The following is a 6,421-nucleotide window of genomic DNA, read 5'->3' as shown; positions in this document are numbered from 1 at the left end:
CTCACCATGTGGGCTTCAGGAGTTGAGCTCAGGTCCTCAGGCTTGGTGGCAAGCGCCTGTGCTCCCCAGCCCAGAATCCAGTTCTTAGGATTGCTTGAATCTGATTTCCCAGATTGCAATCCTAATTAGCCCCCAGATAAATGTAGTTTTCTTTTTCCTCATCCAAACTGATGTCATTTTCAGGGCTTGAGTGGAGTGATAGTCTAGAATCTACCTGAGTTCTTCTGGATTGCTTTGGCTCTTGTTCACAGCAGGATATTGGAGGGAGGCTGGCCCGGGCACATGGGCTGCTCCCGAGACACACTCCTGTTTCATAAGCTGAAGCTCACGTACCTGTCCTACTACTTCCCAGCCAAAGCAATGGCTGGGGAATGTCTGCTGGAAGCTTTTCCGTGGCTCTTCTCTGTGAAATTCCCCAGGTGATGATCTGGATGAAACATCTCTCCAGCTCTCCATGGCCTGCAGGGTAGCACTCCAGATTCCAGAACGCCAGCACGGACTGGAAAGTGACCAGGCAGAGGCCCCAGAGGTGGGCACCAGGCCTGTTTCACTGCCCTGACTCTTGGTAGGGCACATGGTGAGTGGCTGGTTTGGCTGGTGGGATCCTGTCCTTTGCTTAGATTGAAGCTTGTCCTTTCCAGTGGCTCCAGGATGAAGGAGGGACCTGTGAACTTTTCTGCTTGGTTCTGAGCAGTCCCTGACAGGAAAGTCTCCCACCACCTGTTTCAGCACGAATCACCACTTCCTCACGAGGCGTGCACACAGACCCACCCCTGCCTCGATCTTGACATGGTCTTCAGTGCTATGAGTCATGCCTGCCTCACATCACACTTTGTGCCACCTGTCCCACCACATTAGGGCTTTTCTAGGAACTGAGACTTAGTGGAGCACTAGTCCCTCTCCTCTGTGACACTGTCACTGAGTGCTATTCTGGGCAAAGATACAGGAAGCACCTTCCTGGAGTTAAAATTATCAGGGAAGAGTTGACCCACAAATGAAAAACTCAGGACTATATCTCCTTTAGGCTTGATCCAGGGAAGCTCCGGAGGCTTGATCCGGGAGTACTCTGATACCCAGTGTATTTTTGGAGAGAGACTGTATTGCAGACAGTGGGTAAGAACATTATTCTGATAGCCTAGGGAGAAATTCTTCAGCCAATTCCTGCTTTGGTTTTCTCATTTACAAAATATGGACCTATGTAGCTGAAAGTTTTCCTGTGTACCACCAGGTCCTGCAGCCGCTCAAACCCAATTAAACACACAGAGGCTTACATTACTTACAAACTGTATGGTTTATGGCAGGCCTCTTGCTAGCAGCTCTTATAACTTAAATTAACCAATTTCTATAAATCTATACTTTGCCACATGGCTTTACATCTTGCTTCTGCTTTCTCTTCCTGTCCATCTGTTTGGATTTCCCACCTGCCTCTAAGCTGCCTTGCTATTGGCCAAACAGCTTTATTTATCAACCAGTCAGAGCAACACATATTCACAGCGTACAGAAAGACATCCACAGCTGACCTAGACTATCTACCCTAGAAAGTTGGGGGATAAATGAAGATGTTCTTCATATAAGGGTTTCTAACAGCGTGGCACAAAGGCTGTGTTCTGTAGAGCCTGGGATTCATGCAAACTGATACAAAGTTAGGTATGAACGTGAATATTCACTTAGACTGATGAAAGACATCACAAAAAATTACAAGTTTTTGCTAAGTATAGGGGCACACATCTGTAAACTCAGGTGACTAAGAAAGGAGGATCAAAGCGGGGTGGTAGTGGTGCACGCCTTTAATCCCAGCACTCGGGAGGCAGAGCCAGGCAGATCTCTGTGAGTTCGAGGCCAGCCTGGTCTACAGAGTGAGATCATGGACAGCAGTCACCAAAACTACATGGAGAAACCCTGTCTTGAAGAAAAAAAAAGAAAGAAAGAAAGAGAAAAGAAAGGAGGATCATGAGTTCAAGATCAAAACTTGGGAAACATAGTGACCCCCCCCACCCGTAAAAATACTTTGAAGGCTAAAAACATCTAAGCAGCCGTTGCAAACATCCTGATGAGTCTTACTAACTGCTGTGAGTCTGCATGTTGTGTTCACGGTTGGTTGCACACTCCTTGACTACCTCACCCATCATCTTTAATGCAAATAGGAAGCAATCTATCATCCAGTCAGGCTGACTAAGGTTTTAGGAGTGGTTAGTAGCTAATAAAAGTTACCATCTGCTGGGTGTGGTGACACACGCCTTTAATCCCAGCGCTGGGGAGACAGAGTCAGGTCGATCTCTGGCCATCTGAGATGAGCTCAAGGCCAGCCTGGTCTATAGGAAGTTCCACAACAGCCAGAGCTACATAGTGAGATCCCATCTAAAACAAAAGAAAAGTCTCATTATTATTTATTATATTAGTAGTAATGGTGGTGCTAGTATTTAGCTTTTTAAAAAAAAGATTTATTTATTTATTATGTATACAGTGTTCTGCCTGCGTGCCAGATCTCATTACAGATGGTTGTGAGTCACTGTGTGGTTGCTGGGAATTGAACTCAGGACCTCTGGAAGAGCAACCAGTGCTCTTAACCACTGAGCCATCTCTCCAGCCCCCGTATTTAGCTTTTTAAGGGGCAGAACCTATATTTCCCAAGCTGGATTTGAAGTAGCAGCAATTTTCCTGCCTCAGCCTACCAAATGCTAGGATTACAGAGAAGTATGCACCGCCACACCCCACTTACGTCCTATTTCTTGGATTTCCCGTCTGAGAGGGGGTAAAACAACAACACAATCGTCTCACCATAGAGAGCACAGCAGAGCCAAGTGTGGTGAGCACATGTGTGACCCCAGCACTCCGGAGTGGGAAACAGAGGGATCCCGAGTTCAGAGACAGCTTCAGCGACATAGTAAGTTGGAGGCCAGCCTGGACTACCTGAGACCCTGTCTCAAAATATCCCCCTCAAAAAATAAAACAAACAAACAAGACCCAAACAAACCAACCAAAGAAAACCCCCTTTTCAGGATGGAACTTCTGTTTCAATGAAGTGTCAATAAAACGAAATCTTCAAACACAATAATCTTCTGTTTCTACCAAGGGGCTTTTCAGTCTGCTTTCTGGCTCTCTGTATTTCAGACCTTTCCGTTTCCTTCTGTGCAAGTCTTCTGGAGACAAAGGACACATCTACAACCCACTTCAACCTCTGGCCTTGGCTCACAGTGTCACAGTGCCAGATGAGCCGGCTCGGTGGGTGGTAGGCACATGTGAAACTGCCTGCCAGCCACATAGACACATCCTACAAACCTGAAGTGGGGTAGTTCTAACCCCACTTCTCCTTAGCCGGATCCTAAACACAGCCCCCTCACAGCTTCCTACTGAGAGAGGAAGAGGAAGGCAGACATCCTCCCCTGTCTGGAGAAAATTGCAAATTTTATTAACACATGTATGCTGGTTAGTTTGGGTTAAGTTGATCCTGCATGAGGAAACCTCAATGGAGAAAATGCCTCCATCAGATTGGCCTGTAGGCATGTCTGAGGGATATTTCCTTGATGGATGATTCATGTGGGAGACCCCAGCTCTCTGTGGGCGGTGCCACCTCTGGGCAGGTGGTCCCGGGTCATATAAGAAAGCACACTGAGCAACTCATGAGGAGCGAGCCAGTAAGCAGCACCCCTCCATGGTTTCTGCTTCAGCTCCTGCCCCCACTTCCTTTCATGATGGACTGTGAGCTTTAAGATGAAATGGACCCTTTCCTCCCCAAGTTGCTGTGTGGTCATGGTGTTTATCACAGCAACAGAAAGCCAACCAGGACATAAGTGATCTCAAGATCATACTGCCCAGGCCACGGGAGGGACATGCCAGAAGACAAGTTTAAATGACATCATGCCTCAACAGCCACCTCTCTGCCCAGCCCAGCACGTAGTAGAGGAAGCCTTGGGGAACTGGGCAGTGTTATCATTGGCTCTTTTTTCTGGAAGGTTTTGAAATCTCTTGTGGTGACTGCTAAGGTCAGCAACCCCAATTTCATCTCCTCCCAGATTCTAGTCCAGCAGGAAAGACAGAGTGTCTCCGAGAATTTTATGCACCCAGACTTTGCTCACACCAGCTTGGGTCATGAGCCCGATGAACCAAACACCAAGGCCAGAGCAGTGCCACAAGCTAGACAGCTTTGGGCCACATGTTGCATTCTATGCTTTTTACATTTTTTTATTTAATAATTTTATGTGTGTGCATGCACATGCCTGAATGGCTGTATATGTACCACATGCATGCCAGAGCCTGCAGAGGTCAGAAGAGGCATCAGATCCCCTGGCGTCACACGCAGTTGTGAGCCACCCAATGTGGGTGCTGGGAACACAACATGGGTCCTTTGTTTGTTTTTTTTTTTTTCGAGACAGGGTTTCTCTGTGTAGCTTTGCGCCTTTCCTGGAACTCACTTGGTAGCCCAGGCTCACAAAGATCCGCCTGCCTCTGCCTCCCGAGTGCTGGGATTAAAGGCGTGCGCCACCACCGCCTAGCTAACATGGGTCCTTTGAGAGAACCGGACAGGCTGAGGCACCTCTCCAGCCCCCACGTCCTGCGTTCTTGAAGCTAGGACTCTCAAACCATGAGGCGGAGTACAGGGGAAGGGCTGGTTTCCGAGAGGAAACTGGGAAAACTAAGCAGCTGTGATTGCTGAAAGAAAAATTAAACACTCATTTGCAGAGAGCAAACTTGGAGAAGACTGGGTGAAGGAAGGTGAGGGAAGGGAGCCCAGCACGGGCTTCCCCTTGATGGCGGGGAAGACGGGTGCCTAAGGCCCCCTTCAGCTTGGCAGCTTGGGTTAGGACTGCTCTGCATGGCCCTCCAACTCGCTGCCTCAGGTGAAGACCAGGGACCTTAGCTGGGCCCAGCTGTGCCGGCCAGCCCCATTCGGAGCCAGCACTTCCAGACCTGTTTGCTGTCTGCCTGCCTGTTCTGGCCTCCTGGGCCTCCTGAGCCGACTCCCCACTTTAGCCTCTTACTCACAGTCCACTCCACGAAGGGCCTTTGTGGGGTGAGCTTTAGCGCTTGGCATCCCAACCAAGTCAAATCCTAGGCTTCTCAGGGAGTTCTTTGGAAACGGTTGTGGGTAAGTCCTAAATCCTAAACTTCTCCTGTCACCCATTGGAAGCCCAGCGGGTCTGATGGGAGTCCCGAAGTTGAGTTTCAGCAGTTTTAGCCTTCTTACAACTGGAAAGTTTGCTCATATTCTCTCTCTCTCTCTCTCTCTCTCTCTCTCTCTCTCTCTCTCTCTCTCTCTCTCTCTCTCTCTCTCTCTCTCTGTCTTTCCCTCCTTCCTTCCTTCCCTTTCTTTTCTTTCTGATTTTTGAGACCTGGTGTCATTATGTGTTCCAGGCTGATCTAGAATTCACTATGTAGACCAAGTGAGCCTTGAACTCAAGGCCATCTTCCTGCTTCTGCCTCTTGACTGCTCCCACGACACCCAGCTCACCTTTCTCTCTGATATTACACCTGGTTTGTGAAAGTTAGAAATATTTCTTAGCCGGGCGGTGGTGGCGCACGCCTTTAATCCCAGCACTCGGGAGGCAGAGGCAGGCGGATCTCTGTGAGTTCGAGGCCAGCCTGGGCTACAGAGTGAGTTCCAGGACAGGCACCAAAACTACACAGAGAAATCCTGTCTCGAAAAACCAAAAAAATAAGGCCAGGCGGTGGTGGCGCACGCCTTTAATCCCAGCACTCGGGAGGCAGAGCCAGGCGGATCTCTGTGAGTTCGAGGAAAGGCGCAAAGCTACACAGAGAAACCCTGTCTCAGAAATATTTCTTAATCATTTTTTACTTGTTCATAGACTATTCTCAATTTTCTGTTTTGACTGATTTGATATATTTATATAGATTTTTTTTTCTTTTTTAAGACAGGGCTCACTGTGTAGCTCTGGCTACTCTGGAATTTGATATGTAGGCCAGGCTGGCCTCAGAGTCACAGAGATCTGCCTGCCTCTGCCTCCCAAGTGCTGGGACGTGTGCTTCCACACCCAGACATTTTGGAAATTTTTTTTTAATGAGTTAACATTAATTCAGGTTCATTTCTTGTGTCACGCCTTCCTCCATGTGGGGTCCAGGTATTGGACTCAAGTCCTCAGGCTTGGTGGCCAGCACCTTTACCAGCTTTATCATCTTGCTGGCTCTTTATTCTTTGGTTTATGATGAACTGACACTCATGTTATTTTAGGAGAGCACTTATTGTTATGACTCTAAGCAAACTGGTAGCTTTCTGATGCTTTCTTCTATCGTGTTCATGACCTGAGAGTTTTCTGACCATGAAGTCTGCCGTTTGTTTTTGCTAGAAACCCTCTGGGGAGGTGGCCCAATGGATAAGGCATTTGTGGGGCAAGTGTAGGACTGAAGTTTGGATCCCCAATACCCACATACAATTTATGTTCATGGTAGAAGAGATGGCTCAGGC

This window comes from Peromyscus eremicus, chromosome 4 (genome assembly GCF_949786415.1).
Source record: "Peromyscus eremicus chromosome 4, PerEre_H2_v1, whole genome shotgun sequence".
Taxonomy (NCBI): domain Eukaryota; kingdom Metazoa; phylum Chordata; class Mammalia; order Rodentia; family Cricetidae; genus Peromyscus; species Peromyscus eremicus.
The sequence above is the reverse complement of the archived record's forward strand: the minus strand, read 5'-3'. Positions refer to the sequence as shown.